General features: G+C 40.1%; 1 protein-coding gene across 28 annotated transcripts in view; it reads right to left on the minus strand.

Moving 5' to 3' along the window:
* RNF180 (ring finger protein 180) overlaps positions 1-15,552 on the minus strand; it is a 276,935-nt gene that overhangs the window by 195,585 nt on the left and 65,798 nt on the right. For 2 of the 28 annotated variants that reach the window (XM_070246213.1, XM_070246227.1), the window contains exon 1: positions 9,430-9,604. The exons of 14 other annotated variants lie outside the window; for them this stretch is intronic. The gene's annotated coding sequence lies outside the window, so the exon portion shown is untranslated. Of the gene's footprint in view, positions 1-9,150; positions 9,401-9,429; positions 9,658-9,684; positions 10,206-15,552 lie in introns of those variants that run through there. 12 more of the 28 variants (XM_070246215.1, XM_023625621.2, XM_023625626.2 and 9 more) reach the window with 12 other exon arrangements.

A 15,552-nucleotide genomic window follows, 5' to 3' on the forward strand; every position in this document is an offset into this window, starting at 1 on the left:
TATTAGCCAAACAAATGAGTGAATAAGCAAGCAGGCATAGGCAAGACAAAAAACGTCATTCTTTCCTTACTTTGCTTAAATTCAGGACACAACTTATTCACATCACCAGGGTAAATTTAGCAAATACCACCAAAGGAAGTTGCTCTCAGGCCATAAAGCTATTATAGAGACTGACTTTTTAGAGACTCCATTTTAGAACATGACCTGAGTTTCATGACATCATATGTAGTTTGATGACTATATGTTACTGGAAGTATTCAAATTATTTACATTCTTTTTTATGAAGCTATCCATCAGAAAATAGTACTTTTTCTCTTTTTAATTAGCAATGCGCCAGAAAGTGGTAGATTCTTCACATGTTTTAAATGAAAATCTCTACATATGAAACATGAAGGAGTTGGTATCTTAAATATCAGCTAATATTTTTTAGCATAGTACTTAAGTGGCAATAGCTCCTTTAATCATCAGCACATTCCTAAGAGGTAGGGATTGTTAACTTCATTTTATAGATGATGAAACTGAGGCCTAGAAAAGTTAAGAAACTTCCCAAACTATTCCCACCATTTTGTGAGGAGGAAGTTCTTATTTCCCAGAGTCTTGAGATTTCTAAGAACAAGAGAAGTGAGGCAGATTGAAGTCCTTACAGATAGTTCAAAGTTGGGATGGAGAAAAGTGCTATTTAGTCATTTACTGGAACAGAGGAGACAACAAATATCATTGGCTGTCTTCCCCTCGCTGCTGGCATCTTGGCTGAAATAGTAAGAAAAGTAGAAGGTAAGAAATGGAAGCAGTAACTAGCTCCAAGCTTCAAGATCCACATTCAGTCTCATTTTTTTTTTTGCTGAGGAAGATTCACCCTGAGCTAACATCTGTTGCCAATCTTCCCTCTATTTTGTATATGAGCCACCATTACAGCATGGCCAGTGACAGATGAGTGGTGTAGGTCCATGCCCGGGAACTGAACCCAAGCTGCAGAAGTGGAGCACGCCAAACTTAACCACTAGGCCCCCAGGGCTGGCCCTACATCCAGTCTTGATCAGCTTTTGGGTGATCAGAAGTACTCTCCTTTAGCCATTCTAAAAATAAAATAGAGCCCAATAAGTTACAGAGTCCACAAAAACTCTGAGACCACACTCCAATCTTACCATATGGATACTGGTACTTTTTCACTTATTAACATTCACTTTGCCTTTGTGTACTTTCTCCTCTTTCTTTGGAATTATGCAATCCACATCACAGCATACCCGATTTTCTATCATTTATTCTCTTGTTCTTATAAGTTCACCACTGTCTGGTAGCAAATACTTCTGCACACAGCTGTTCTATACAGTCCTTCAGCACGGATCTGCCTCAAATCCAGTGATGCTCTTAAAAGGTGTCCTAAGGTGAGGATTTTGCTTATAATCCTAAAACAGCCACACTACACGTTGTTTCTTCTGTCTTCTCATTCAGTGAAGCACTTGGAGACTCCTCAAGTATGCAGGGTTTAGCTTGCCTTCTTTAAATGTTTCCAGATACCCAACACACTAACTTATCCTACATTCTGAACAGTTACTCATGACTTTCAGTAAATCCAACATCCAGTTTCAGAACAAAACTTTTAATGGTGATTAGTAAGATCATTAACGTAACTGATTCAATTTGTAAAATTTCTTTAAAGTTCAGTTTTTTGAGAATAACACTATTTTAAAAAGCAGCAGTTGCACATTTCCCCCCTCACACAAAATCTTATAAGGAATCCCAAAATATCAACTGACAAAAGCAATGACGGGGTTAAATATTTCACTATTTTCAGAATCCCTAAGGCACAAATTGAGCACTGTGGATATAAAACACAGTATTCATGTGATTACTACCTATCAAGTCTCAAATTAATGTTATATTACAATTCCTTTCAATAATAAATCTTCCTTTGTTCCACAGAACTTCAGAGGTTTCCTTTTAGGTTGCTTTATTTTTTTTTCTTCCTATACATTTCAAACATGAGGAGATCTTCCCAGACTTAATATTAAATAGACAGGTGAGGAAATTACCCAAGGTCACTTTTCTGCCCACCTGCTCAGCCCTACAGTAGCAGAGCTTACTGACACACAAAGTACTCAGTCCGGTTTCCCTGTCTCTAACAGGCCTTCATGACCTTCTACTCTGTTCTTCAGAGGGAGCACCTTGCACTATCCTTTATTGCCTATCTGTTTCCCTGAGAGAAGAACTGACTGACCCATGAAAATAACCGTAGCTCCAATTGCTGCTCTGTATTATCACCAGGGTTCTCCGCATCTCAGGTCTCCAAATGCTCTGTGGCACCCGCCACAAACCCCCTACATTCTGCCTAGTGTCTTCCTGGAATTTGCTGGGAACTCAGAAATTGAAAGAAAATCCAGCAGTTCCTGCCTCACAGAGCAGTGTCTGAGAGGTAGAGAGGGATGTCTTCCCAGTGTGCTGGTTAGCAGAGGACCTAAAGCGTCTCAGGGAATTGACTTAAGGGGCAGAAAACACCCTCTTCGTCTGAATTTATCAGGCAATCTGTATCAAGAGGCAACGGTGGGATAGGGATATGCAGGTGCTGGCGTGGAGAAATTCTTCTCAGTTGAGGACAATCCACTTCTTAATTAAGGTCACTTCCTCCTGGTTTTTGTGTTTTAGGAGTTTTTCACTTTTTGGTTTTGTGGTGAGTTTAAAATTTATTCTACATCTTCATAGGAACTTAATGAAAAATGAGAAAACGCTACACTGGAGGCTGCTATTTAGAAGCTATTTTTGAACTGAGAAATTCTTTTACACAAATTGTTAAAGATTAATAACTTTAGGTATATTCCAGCGATAAACTGTATAGAGTATTTATTTCTTCATTTATTTATACCCTTATAGATTTATACCATATTTACAAAGAATTTATGAAGGTAAGGCAGAAAACTGCAAACCTTAGGAAGACCAAGGTTGTGACCACATGTTGAGTCACAAAACTGTTCCAAAAAACAGAGTAGAAAATGCCGACAAATTTAAAATATTGATATGTTTCTAAACTTCAGAATAAGAAAATACAAACAAAATTAAGAGACAACTCACAGGCAGGAAGAAGAAATTTACAAATATAAGCAAATGGTTAATAACCATAATTAATTCTACAGCACAAATTTTCTAAAAGACAAATATTCAACAGAAAAATGAACAAAAAATACAAAAGTACAATTCCCAGAAGAGGAAACCCAAATGACCGACAATCATATGAAAACTGTTCAACTTCACCAGAAACCAGGAAAATTAAAACTAAAACAAGATACAATTTCACGCCCCTCAAATTGGAAAAATTTTTAAAGTCTGATAATATCAAGTGTAAAAATGATAGGAAGCAACAACAAGCATCTCATAAACTGCTATGGGAGGTATAGGCACGACAATTTTGGAAAGCAATTTGGCAAGATTTGATAAAATAAAACTTGTATCTATGGATTTGCAGTTCTACTACAGGTTTGTATGTGCAAAAGGAAATTTCCTATCACATAAGAATGTTCGTGTTAGCAACATGTTATGGTAGTAGCAAAAAACTGCAAACAACCCAAGTGTTCATCAACAGGAGATCTGACAAATTTTTGTTCATTGATGCAATGGAATACTATATAGCAATAAAAGTTAATAAACTAAAGCTATATGTATCTAGAAAAAAATTCTACCGTTAAACAAGAAAACTAGGCTGCAGAAATATATACACAGCATAGTAAAGTTTGCAAAAATTTTATAGCATGTACAACAACTGTTGTACTGTTTACTGATACATGGATATATAGCAAAAGTATAAATACAGAAATGGGAATGACAGACACCAAGTTTAAGATAATGGTAACCTCCATTCCAGCTGGGTCTTAAAGGATAGAGAGAATTTAGATAGCATTAGTCAAGTAGAGTGGAGAGGAATGGGTATCTTGAGCGAGGAAATAATATAAGCCAAAATACTAAGTTGGGAAAGGACATAGTTTTTGGTGAGCAAAAAGTATAATGCCTGACTAGAGCAGAGAAAGCTTACTTAGGACCCTACAGCCTTAGCTAGTTCTAAGCCAGACAGGTGCAGCTATACAAATATTTATTACAAGAATTTATATCTCCTCCAGAACACAAACGGTCTGGGAAAAAATAGGTTCTACCTTAAAACCAAAAATTCGAGCAGAATATGGCCAGGAAAATATGTTAGTTTTAATTTCTATATTAAATAAACTTTAAGTAGATAGTCCAATTTACCCATTATATCATTGGCCCTCATGCTGCCCTAAATTGGTGTCCATACTTCAATTCTGGCCCATGGGATAATTTTTTTCAACAAATTTCTGAATATGCCAGGCAATTCTCATTCAGAGTAAGTCTCATGCTTATATCAGCAATTTATGACAGAGGTGTGGAAGATGCTTTTAAAATCTGTGCTAATGATCTGTTGGTTGTTTCTAAGGTTTTCCAGCTATCAAACTATCAGTTAATGAATAAGGTAAAGAGATTACAGAACTTGAGGGCAGTTCTATTATTAAGAGAATAATCTCTGGGAGCTGGCCCAGCAGCACAGCGGTTAAGTTCACCCGCTCCACTTCAGCAGCCCAGGGTCCATGGGTTCAGATCCTGGGTGCAGACCAACACATGGCATATCAAGCTATGCTGTGGCAGGCGGCCCGCATATAAAGTAGAGGAAGATGGGCACGGATGTTAGCTCAGGGTCAATCTTCCTCAGCAAAAATAGAGCAGGATTGGAAGCGGATGTTACCTCCAGGCAAACCTTCCTCAAAAAAAAAGAATAATCTCTAATATTTCACTTTGCCACAGAGAAATGTATCAAGATAAAAAATGCAACAGCTCCCATTTCTTGAGCTAGTTTTTCTAAGAGACTTACCATTCAAGTCATTTCCTCAAATATTTTCTAAAATCTAAGAAAGCAATAAAACACCTTGTTAAGTGGTTAATATTTACTGTACATACGTACTTAGTTTTCATCAATATGATTCTATTTTTGTATACTTTACTATAAACTAGGGCCAAAACGATATTTTAACGTGAGCATTTTTATTTTATTGGGGGCTGCCTACTTACTGGGGCTGTTTTGATGAGCGGATTTTTTTTGAAGTATAACTGACATACAATATCATATTAGTTTCAGGTGTGCATCATAGTGATTCAATATTTGTATACGTTACAAAATGATCACCACAATAAATCTAGTTACCATCTAGCACCATACAAAGTTATTACAATATTGCTGACTATATTCCCTACGTTGTACATTACATCCTCATGACTTATTTATTTTATAACTAGAATTGTGTACCTCTTAATCCCCTTCATCTGTTTTGCCCACCCTTAAACCTCCAGATGAGGGGAAATTTTTTTTTTAAAGATTTTATTATTTCCTTTTTCTCCCCAAAGCCCCCCCGGTACATAGTTGTATATTCTTCGTTGTGGGTTCTTCTAGTTGTGGCATGTGGGACACTGCCTCAGCGTGGTCTGACGAGCAGTGCCATGTCCGCGCCCAGGATTCGAACCAACGAAACACTGGGCTGCCTGCAGCAGAGCGCGCGAACTTAACCACTCGGCCACAGGGCCAGCCCCAGATGAGGGGAAATTTTGACAAGCTCTTAAAAATAAACTATTAAATTTCCAAGTTGAGGGAAAAAAATCATTGTTATACATGAAAGAGAGATCCTAATCCTTCCCTGAGCCTCCTTCCTTCCTGAGCCAACTACCTCCTGACCAAAGGTGTCGATGAAAGATGAAGTAGGGTTAGAGATTAGAGTAAGGGTCAGAGGTAAGGTACAACTCATGGATGGGAGGAGATGGACATGCACCATTATCTGGGAGACAAACCATGCATATGTAACCAGGAGGTAATGTTTACTATCACACTTGCTCATCTTAGAAAGGGCCATTCTAGGGGAAAACTTCTGTTTGTCTGCTAAAAATTTATTTGTCACTTCAACAGTCTGCATCTCAAAACCTATGATTTCTCTTAAAGTTATCATTCACTCACAGTTAGAGAGAGATCTGGCTGCCAAATAATGGAATGTTTTTCCATTTGAATATAAAAAAGACAGTACCTCTTCTTTTTATATGCCCTGATTATGCAATTATTATGCAGTGGAATGGAGTATATTTGCAGGCACAGTATTATCCCTGTTCTCAAGCTATAGACTGCACAGAAAACTCCCTACTTCTAACTGTTCCTCAGAAAATGATTTCACATGTTTATCATAAAAATTTCTTCTTGGGGACAGCCTGGTGGCATAGTGGTTAAGTTCTCATGCTCTGCTTTGGCAGCCCAGGGGTGGCCAGTTTGTATCCCAGACACGGACCTACACACTGCTTGTCGAGCCATGCAGTGGTAGGTGTCCCACATATAAAATGGAGGAAGACAGGCATGGATGTTAGTTCAGGGACAGTGTTCCTCACCAAAAATAATTTCTTCTTGATGATTTTAGAGGACTAGGCCAATATCTCCTTAAATGCTGTTATACTTTTAACAGATTTCTGCCGTTTATAATATATAATATACAATACATATAATACAGTTATAAAATTTTCAAACAACCAAGAAATGAAGAAAATGAATATATTTGGTAATTGGTGTGATCAGGAAAATCTGTTGCACACACAACTTACTAATAATTTTTTTTAAAATATCTGTTTTATATGTTGATGAGGCTATTTTGATCTAGCTGTATTACTCTCAAAACACATATGGGGGGGCAAATTTCATGATTCTAAATTATTAGAAAGATTTACACTTGTGTTTATGTGAAGTCCAAACTTTTATATGAAATATACTCCCAACTTAATACTGTTTCAGTATTATATGTGACTGACTTAATGTATTCTACTTCGAATAAGTAATTGATAGGTTACAATACAAATTATTAGTTTCAAAATGTTTACAACATGCAAATGTACATATATATATCTATGTACAAATGTACACACAGATATAGAACTTCAGCCTAGAACTAAGCATTGCCTCCATCAGAATAGTCACTCTGGGAAGGTTGCAAACTTATTCTAACAATGTTGCCATTATTTAAATTTTTTTTTTTTTTTTGAGGAAGATTAGCCCTGAGCTAACACCTGCCACCAATCCTCCTGGTTTTGCTGAGGAAGACTAGCCCTGAGCTAAAATCTGTGTCCATCTTCCTCTAATTTATATGTGGGACGCCTGCCACAGCATGGCCTGATACACAGTATGTAGGTCCCTACCTGGGATTCAAACTGACGAATCCTGGGCCGCCGAAGCAGAATGTGTGATTTAAAACTATTTTTAAACCACCCTTTTGAAAGTGCTGTCATAGCCTTCAAGATAACGTTTTAAATATACTTCATAGCGGTAAAACATTGAAGGTAGAACTGAGTTTTGCAGCTGCACAGAAATCATTATGCCAAGTTTCGCAAATTAAATAGGTGTTCAAACTGATTATAAACTTATTTTAAAAAATACAAACAAAAAACAAGTGCTTAGAGAAGTGATGCTAAAATCATGTTTTTATGTTGCTTGGAAATTGACTAAAAATTTCAAAAGATTCAAAACATTGTGTCTAGCAGTAGCACTTTTGGAATAAGTGTTCAGCCTCTTAAAGTGACTATTTGGAATGACCACTCTCTTGAAAAACATTCATGACCCATTCTTAGGGGAGATGGCAATGTTTCATGACTCTATAATCACACTTTGAAGTCACAAAGCAGCTCTCTTACATGGAGTTTAAAACATTTTCCAGACATTACTTCACCAATTCTCCAAATATCTCTTACCAGAGAAAGGACAGATTATCATTCTTTTTTCAGATGGTTGAGTGAAGGTGGTGTAAAGGAAAGAGAATTAGAAATGTTTATTTCATGAGTCAATAATTAAGTCTAGGCATACTGTGCCCCAAAATTTGTGCTATGTAGTTAGCAAAATTTAACTGAAAATTTTTAACTTTATGCTGCTTGATAAAGAGGCATTATATGAGGATGGCGTGTCACAAAATATTACAGAGATCCATTAAAATGATTATTAATTCATTGCATAATTGCCTGGAAAAATTCTTGCTTGATGTATGAGAGTTCCTTATTAAAGAAGCTGGTATCTATCCTCAGATACACTCATAAAAATCACACCTATTTTACAAAGAAAGTAAGCTTGTTTTTCTAAAAGAGAAAAAAGCCTCTTCTTTGAACCTTAGAAGAAAAAAAAATCTTCACTTTGAAAAACCAAATATATATAAATGAAAGAGAGGAAGAAAAATGAGACAATAAAGATCTACTGGCAAAATCATTTAAAAGCAAACCCTAGGGAAATTGGTAAATTGCAGATGCCTCTGGAGAGAGAAGAAAGCACAACATAATACGCACATGATTACAAGTTAATTTTCACTGAAATTAATGACTATTCTCCTAAATTTTTAATTCTTTTGTGTGAGAAAAGAAAACTTGCTGCTCAATATTCATGGACACCCGGGAGCTCCCCTCCTCCATTTTAATTATTCATCAAATATATATTTAAAGCCTCTGCTATGGTCATCACTAAGTATCTCTGGGCTCCCAGGGGCACCATATTTATACAGGAGATTAAAGGTTTGACAAATAAAAAACAAAGGAATTTAGTCCTTGTGACTCTAGTGATCCTAGTCAACAACCGAAATGATTCTGGCCTTTTACGTACCACTTTTAAGGGTACTATTCCAGGAGTCTGAAAGGACTCAACTGTATTTTTTAAGAAAGGTTTTAGTAATTAATGAGTAAATAAAAATATAATGAGCATCAACAGGCACTGAGAGCTCTAAATTTTGTTTCAGGTTGAGCGACTGGGCGGAGGACAACTCTCATTCAGGCAAGTTCTAATCACAGCTCCCACAAGGGCAGACTGCTTAGTTTTGACAGAATCACTTTTTCTCCTGGGTGCCTCAGTTGTCTGGTCTATAAATCGGGGTAATTTAATACTAACCTGCCCACATCAAGGCTCCTTTGAAGTTACTAATGAACGCTCTCCCGGGTGCACTTGAAACTATCAGATGTTACAAAAATACTGAGCACTAGCTCGAAAAAGACCACGGTAATACAGACACGTTAGTGCTCATGACGGCACTAATAACAATCCCCCCAAGGACCCCCGCCCCACCGCCGCCCCGCCGCATTTCACGGCTTACTCCTGACCTCTGCCCGGCAGACAGTCTGTACCCTCCGGACCCCAGGCAGCGACAAAGCAGCTGAAACGCCGATACCGAAATGGACCAAACAAAAGAAAGTGGATCTGCGCCGAGGGCCGCGGCCGTGGAGGGCGTGTGCCGGCTGTCCCCACGCGCTCCGAGGGGACACCGGGCGCCGCTCCTCAGCTCCGACCTGGAGGGCGCCCCACGGCCGAGCCCCGCCGCCCGCTCCCGCCTCCGCGGGCCCGCCGCGCCCCCACCACGCCCCCGGCGCCGCCCGGCTCACGTTTCCAGGCGCCCGGTAATTCCACGCTCTCCCAGGCCACGTCCCGAGGCGGCCGCCGAGAGCCTCAGGTGCGAAAGTTGAGCCGCCGCCGCCTCACCTGAGGCCGCGCCAGCCCCAGCCCTGCCCAGCCCAGCCCTCGGGGCGTCCTGCCCTGGGCGAGCGGGGCCCGCGAGCCGGCGCGGCGAGGCAGGGCCGCCCGAGGCCGGAGCCCTCAGGAAGGCGCGCCCCGCTGGGCTCCGAGCCACCGGCCCTCACCTGCGTCCCCGTCCTGGAGCCGCCTGCTCCGCGCCCTCGCGCGCCCACCCGCAGCCCGGCTCCGAGGGCTCCGGCGGCCGCTATGCCAGGTTCGGAGAGACGGGAAGCGACAGGAGCCAAACCCCGCGGAAAGCGCTCGAGCTGCGCCTGCAGGCCGGACCCGCGGCCTCGGTCCTGCGCTGCCCGCCGCGGGCGGCCCGCTCACTCGCCCCGGCAGGCTCGGGCTGGACCCGCGTGTGGGCGGCGCAGGGCCGCGGGACCGTGGGAAAGTCCTTGGCTCCTGTCATGCCCTCACCGAGCAACAGAAGTTGCTGTGCCTTCTTCTCCCTTCGCCTCATTGTCAGTCCCTCTGTTAATATCAGCCCTAATATCGGTTCCCCTACAGTGAACCCAGCATATCTGGATTAAAACTGAAAGCACAAGTTGCCAGTTCCCTGGTTCTTAAAAACCCCTACCCGTTTCTTAACGGGGGTCAAGCAAATTTTGAGGCACTAGCCTTTACTTTGCTCCCTCTGTCTGGCAAAGTAAAGCCTTCCCTTTTTCACCCAATACTCTGGTCTCATTATGTGGATTGGCATCCGGATCAGAGATGGAACTTTTGGTAACAAACACTTCCTGGAGTTCTGAGCTCAAGCCCACCTGCTGGGTCTATTCCTTGCTAAAATCCACAGGCCTCAGACTCTTCCTAAGGCACCATCACCACCTGGGTTTAGTTTTCCCTTCTGATATCACTATCTTCGTTGCTTACCTTCTTGGGCCTCAGCTTCCACCTATGTGCAACTGGGATTAACCATGAAAGTGTTTGTGACTCCACTCTGGACAAATTACAGTTTGTAGGTGAACTGATGACTGGAGGTAAGTCAAAAGTGCTTATTCAGGGAGCGAGGGGGCCTCTTGGAGTAAAGGTTAACTTGCCAGCATGTTATAAAGTCTGGATTCATACCAATGAAAATAGATCATCAGAAGACTATAAATATGGTTTCCATATCAAAAGTAAATGTTATTAGTTGGCTTGAGGAAGGAGAAGGAAGCTAGGAGGGAATCTCTAAGGACTGTTTAGCTTTGTTTGCCAGATACAGAAATTTTCAATTACCTGAGTGGCTTATGTGGAGACTTGTCATAAGACTACGGCTGTATTCATTGATTTCCCACCTGAAAATCCAGTGAAATCAATAACAAAATGTAGTGTAAACCCTAACAGTTGTTCTTTTTTTGTTTTTTGTAATGCAAGTGCCTGACTTAAGCTTTGCCCAGGCATCCGCTTCAAAGAGGCGTTCACTTCAAAGAAGGACATCTCAAAGAATAAACACATTGCCAGCCATAGACTAGATAAAGAGCCTGGCCACCTTGCCCCACTGAAGCTCCTTTGCTTTAGAGATCTTGGTTGATTTTGATAACTGACCATTTGGGCCACTTATTTTTTCTCATCTTGCTCTTTAAATTCCCACTCTTATGTTTTTAATTCGCCAATAAAGAGAGAGCTGTGAAACCCTTGGTACCCCGGACCCCAGACCTTAGTAAAGCAGAACACCAGGCCTATGTGCATGAGTGTTCTCCCTGCCACGCAACCTTGCTATGTGGCCCCACGTGTGCTGTGTGATTTCCAGGTCCTGTAAGCAATAAACATTTATTTTTTCAAAGTTTCCTTATGGTTATTGCTGAAGGGCATCTTGCAATCATTATAAGAACCTCAGGGGCTGGTCCAGCCACAATATTGATTATTAATAGGCTGAGACTGGCACACAACAATTCTCCAATCCTTAAAACACGTAATAGGAAAAACCTTCTTTCAAAGAAAAACATGATATTGTGAAAATACCGAAGAAGACTTGAGATCCATGATTTTTCAGCTACATGATCTTGGGTAAGTCACATAACTTTAACTCCAAGTTTCCTCAACTATAAAAGTGTTTTATTTTAAATGGTATGTGTTAGTCATTTGTGAATATCAAATGAGAACAGTATGTGACAGTGTCTTGTAAACAAAATCATTTAAATATGTCGTTGTTTATTAGGAACTGTTTTACAATTTAGATAGCTATTACAATAATCATTAGTATTAATTTCTAGCCTACTTGTAAAGGATACACATTTTTAACACTAACTTTTCCTTTAAGTAGTTCCTTCCAGATTATTGAGGTCACTTCCCAGTCAGTTTGAGTCTGCTGCCCCTCACTTTAGAATTGTCTTTTCTAAGTTATTAATATCGAAGCAATCTTGTACAACCAATTCACTTATCTAACATTGAGAATATTACTGGTTTCAGAGAGGTTACACATCCCTTTCATCTTCACCTTTTGTTATGGAACGCATTCCAAATATTAGTTGTTTGGTTTTAGAATTTAAATTGGTTTGTGGAAGCAATTGTTATTTATCAGGGAACGAGAGAGAGGAGAGAAAAAGAAAACGCCTGTGATTTATATGTGCTGTCTTCCCAAAGTAATCCAAGCAAATATAACCTATTAAATATTGTGGCACCTTTCACTCTATCTCATTCTCTGGCAGCAGCAAGGTCTCAATCTGTCAGACAGTCTATTGCTTTCCCTGCAAAAGGCCAAATTTGCAATGTGGCCTCATATTTAAGTTTATGGTCTTGGGCATTGTGGACATGAAATTCACAAGTTTACCAAAATAGCATCATTCACACTAGCACATATAGTTTCACATATTTCTCTGCCCCATATCCTTTAATATTCAGAGTAGCTGTCACTTCTGTCTTTACTGAAGAGATCAGAAGTTTGCAGTCTGATAGTTTCATTTGCTAACTTTACTGTTAGCTGTGCTGAACTCAGTTAACCTGAACTCAGTTCAGTTAACTCATTTAACCTGCCTGAACGTCAGTTTCCTTATCTGTAAAACAACAGAATCATAGAACTTTAGGCCTGGAAGGCACCCTGAAAGCTCGGGATGAACAGAAATTTAGCCCTGCTTTATCTCGTCAGTCTTGAGGCAGAATTCAGCTTTAACTCCAGCCTCAGTCTTTGGAGGGCCAAAGAGCCAAACGCTGACAAGTGTGCCCTTTCTGATAATATAGAGACATCTTTTTTATTTTGAAAGCCAATTATATTAGTATTTTGTTATGTTATTAGATTCATGGTTTAAAGACAAAATTTCTTAAGTGACTGTGTGAAGCAATGAGTACATGAAAGAAAAAACAGCAAAATAAATGAGAGCAACCAAGTTAATTCGCCTTCCAGAAGCATTTTGTTCAGTTCAGGGCATGAAGCTTCAGTATTTGGGATTGTCAGTGAAATTCCATCCAAGGATCTTTGGGTGCAAAGTATTAATGGGGGATAAGTTAAGAGAGTTAAGAGGGGATAACTTTGATTGGTTACTAATAGAGAAGAAGGAAAGATTAAGAAAATAATGGCAGTATCCTATACTGGCAGAGCTAGCCAAAACATATCTCCTTTCTCCACCAACCTCGAGTGAAGGTGAACACATAGTGACAAGTGGGGAATGCAGTGACCGCATGCACAATCTAGCAGCTGGGGTGCTAAGCGATGATTAATGATCGTATTATAATACTAGACTTTTTAAATGATTACTATAATTTAATACCAACATTGCAGGGGCCGGCCCCGTGGCTGAGTGGTTTAAGTTCACATGCTCTTCTTCGGTGGCCTGGGTTTCGCCAGTTCTGATCCCCGGCGCGGACATGGCTCCGCTCATCAGGCCACACTGAGGCTGCATCCCACATGCCACAACCAGAGGCACTCAGAACTAGAGTATACAGTGATGTACTGGGGGGTTTTGGGGAGAAGAAGAAGAAGAAGAAAAAGAAGATTGGCAACATGTTAGCTCAGATGCCAATCTTTAAAAAAAAAAAGAAAACCAACATTACAGTAATATTTTAAAATAAAATTTCAGCTTTATTCTGATAGCCAAGAAGTTGATTCTATGATGGTAATATTCACTTTTGACCTTGACTTCGGCCAAATACTGATATAAATGTTCAGTTATTCAACTAAAATATATATCTGGGGCACTTCTATGGGAAATTCAGTTCAATTTTCCATCCAATTCAGCAAGCGCTTCCACAACATCCTAAAAGACAGTCGTTCAGTTCTGTTAGGGCCCTTCCAATGACAAGCAATTTACTTCTGAACAAGTAAAACTTTTTTCTTGTCCTGTTAGTAGACAGCTCTAATTAATCAAATATTTTCTATTATATTGACCTATCTTCTTGCCTAATATTATCCATGCCAATAATCCATAACCAATTTATAAATCAAAATTGGGGTGAGTTTATTATGAGCCAGATCTGAGGACCATATAGGCTGGGAAAGTCCTTTCACAAAGGGATAGAGAACTGCAAAGAAGTGGGGGTGCACAGAGTGGTTATAAACCGTCAAAAAGCATGTATCACATATGATTGGAATGTCCCTTTTACAACAGTCACGAGATTGCTTTGCCAGCACAGCAATTCCGCAAACATAGCAAGTTGGTGGTCTCCGGGTGTGTGCTCAATGGCCACATCAGGCCCTTTTGGAAAAACAAGATCAGGCCAAATGGTTTTACACCAAATGGCTTCCTTATATACTCCAATATATCCTATTGTTTGTCATTTATTTATCAATAACATTTCATCCATTGCCCTTAATTCTCTCCTCTAATGGAAAACATTAATAGAACAAGTCTGTTTTCAAACGTTAGCCGTTTACAGATTTGAAGGCAATCCTTTGCCATTTCCTGTCTAGGCTAAGTGTGATCAGTCCTTTCACCATTTATGGAACACGTGGGCCAGACCCTTCACTATACTAGTGCTCTCCTCTAATATTTGATGCCTCCCTTAAAAATGTAGAACCCAGGACTTAGTGCATTCATTCACTCAAGAGATTTTCACTGAGCGTCTATCATGTGGTGTATCTCTAGTGGGAGGATACAACAGCAAACAAAACAGATAAAAGTCCTTGTCCTGTGAGCTTACATTCTCATGGGGAAAGACAACAAATCAATAAGTAAAATATATAATATGTTAGAAAGTAAAATGTGCTCAGAGAAAAATAAAGCAGTGAAAGCAAACAGCACATTCTGAGGGTGAGGGTGGGTTTACAGTTTAAAATAGTGGTCAGGGAAGACCTCATTGAGAAGGTGTGCCAATTTATTATCTGTTCACTTCTCTAGATCTACTTTCTTTATCACTCCTATTGTCGATTTCAGGAGGCTGACCTACAGAGTAGATCAACAATTCCTGTGCCATCTGGTTTCCTGCTTGGTTTAACCATTGGGGATCTTAATAAGACATTGGAGGAAGGGAAGAAAGTGAGATTAGGATATTTATTCCCTGGCTGCCACTTAGTGAGGACCCTCAGGTTGTGTGTCCCTCAATTGAAAGTTATGGTTCCTTCCAAGGCTGCTGGCTCTGCAAGACTCTCTCTTTCTGGTTTCAGTAACCACTCCATCCCCCTTGTCCCCTTAGACCTCTAGGTTACTGCACTATCCTTTGTGGTTGCATGACACCCACACTTTTGAAAATAGCCCCTTTGTTCGTCAGCCTTCCTTGAAGTATCCTGTTTCAAGTATGCTGTTTCCTGTTGGGCCTCTGACTGATGCAGTGATATTTGAGCAAAGATATGAAAGAGATAAGAGTAAGTCATGTGGATACAAGAGAACATGAGCATTCCAGGAGCAGCAAGTACAAAGCACACTGCTCCAGACATAGTCTGGCAGTGCAAAGAAAACAGGAGCTTTCATCTCCCTTGACCATTATATTGTATGTCAATTAGTGTAGACAAAGATCGCAGTAGCTTTCTTGTGGTCATCATACTCCTTGTTTATAATGGGCTTGTCATAAACTCAAACCCAATTCTTCTGATTCACTAACATCTTCGAGCAAAATACAGGATTTCACATTTGTCTCTACTA

This window comes from Equus caballus, chromosome 21, assembly GCF_041296265.1.
Source record: "Equus caballus isolate H_3958 breed thoroughbred chromosome 21, TB-T2T, whole genome shotgun sequence".
NCBI lineage: Eukaryota > Metazoa > Chordata > Mammalia > Perissodactyla > Equidae > Equus > Equus caballus.